Below are 2,115 nucleotides of genomic sequence, written 5' to 3'. Positions count from 1 at the left end.
GCCCTGCGGCCACCGCGCGGTCTCCGCGCCCAGCTGAGAGCAGGCTAGCGCCCAGAGGCGCGCTCATCCCTTTGCAGAGCAAATTCGGGATTAATTTTTCTCAATGTGGAAAGTCTTTTCATTGCACAATAGAAAGTGCTCAGGCTTGGAGGGGAAATGAAGCAATGGGGTGGGTTTTGTTTTTTTTCTCTCCGCATTCCTGTGTACAGAGATCCAACTTCCGAATCAGTTCAGCCGCTCCCTCTCCAGGAGTTGGCTCCAAAACTCTCTTAGCTCCTTCCGTCTTTCCTTTCAAAAAAAAAAAGCAGGGATGAAAATTACCTTCGCTAGTTGATAGCACACCCAAGGGCTAACGATGCCAAGTCTGGGTGCCGGCCCCCTTGGATTGACCCGCTGCGGCGGCGCCGCCAGGCTCTGGCTCCCGAAGTCCTCAAATTCGCGTCCCTGGCTCTCTTACTTTCTGTTCTGTTCCCCGGTGCTTGGGTGTTTGCTTCCTAGTCCTTTATTTGAACGCCTAAGATAGGGTGCCCATTGCCACCGCCATTTGATCACTTTTGCTCCCTTCGGACCCTCCACCCCCACTTCCTGAGTTGTGGGGGGCGTTTGTCCCTGTGATAAAGGGAGGAGGGGACTCGGTGACTGAAGCAGGAAGAAGAGAGGCTAGGGGAGGGGTGGAGACAGCTAAAAGCAAAGAGACAGCTGCTGACCCTGCGAGGAGAAGAGCCCCAGGCAGTGGTTTTTTGTTGTTGTTGTTTTTTGTTTGTTTGTTTGTTTTACGAAGACCCCAGGAACGATATGCGAGGGAAAGACACCTCCAAGATCACTAAGTACCGTGTTTTACAGTTTTGTTTTTTCACCAGGGCAAACAGTAACAAGTTTTATAGCAGAGCAGTCCACACCTTCAGCTATATATAAGCAAAACAATAGTTCACCAAACAATACTTACTCTTATGACCTTTGATGCACGCTGATATTTTCTATTCTATTTCAGTTGTGTTCTTGTTGTTGCTTTAATGCTGATTGTTACCCACTGAATTGTTTTTTTTTTTTTTAATGTCCCAAATGGGTTGCAAACTGCACTTTGAAAAACCTCATCCAGTCCACGGTGCCAAAAAGAGATGGCCAAAGCCCAGAGAAGGAACACCACCCATCAAGGGCACACAGTAGATTCCTGGCAACTGGAGGCAGAAGCCAACCAAGCCTCTGATTTTTAGCCGGGTATTCTCCTATTACCCCGCACCAACTGAGCCACAGCAATGGGTCCCTGGAGCCTCACTGAGAAGGGGCAGCCCCTGGGACAGTTTCACTTGCTCCCAGGAGTCAGGCCTCCTGTATCTTCCCCAATAGTTAGAAGGGAAAAATATGCCCTCATTCCATAAGCATTTATCGAAGGCTTGTTATTGTCAGGCCTCTGCTGGGCACCAGGCTCTGATCAAGCTGTCAGCCTGGGCCCAATTGCCTTTTTCCCCTCCCCAGACCATGAGGATGAAGAGGGACAAGTTGAAAACTTGCCTCCAGTGGCTGCACTCAGAACTTGTGCCACAGCCACACCCAGGAATCCACCTCCTTCCTCCCCTGACATCCATATAGAGGTTCCATAACTCAGCCAAAGTGTAGCAGCCAGGAATGGAGGTCACTCCACTTCGGGTCTCTCTTGACTAAAGCACACGGCCTTGGTTCTCCCCACCCCTCCCCATCCTAGGAGTACTTGGAGCCTCTGTCTCTCCACCAACCAGGAGGTCTCAGAGGTGAGGGCTCTGGGCCCCTGTCACGTGCTTCTTCCAAATCAGCTCCACTGTAAGCTCTTTTATACACCTAGGTTTTGGGTTAGAATTTGTTTCAAGAAAGGTTCTGTTGGTTAAACAACAACAATGAAAACCAAAGTTTAAGAAACAGGTGGTACAGCTCCAGTGAGTTCCCTCCCCTGCTTCCTGCGTGAAGCCTTCCTATGCCTCCTCACTGCCCACAGAATAGTCTACAGACCTGAGCCCAGCACACCGGACCCTCAAGTCTTGCTGTCCTCCCACCCTCTGCGGACAACACGATTGCTCCTCAAGGAGGATCCATGCTGTGGACTGGTCAAGAGTGCAGGCTCTGGCTCCCTTTTTTTTTTTT

The sequence above is a fragment of the Mandrillus leucophaeus genome, unplaced genomic scaffold (assembly GCF_000951045.1).
Source record: "Mandrillus leucophaeus isolate KB7577 unplaced genomic scaffold, Mleu.le_1.0 Scaffold3, whole genome shotgun sequence".
Lineage (NCBI taxonomy): Eukaryota > Metazoa > Chordata > Mammalia > Primates > Cercopithecidae > Mandrillus > Mandrillus leucophaeus.
Note: the sequence above shows the minus strand (reverse complement) of the source record.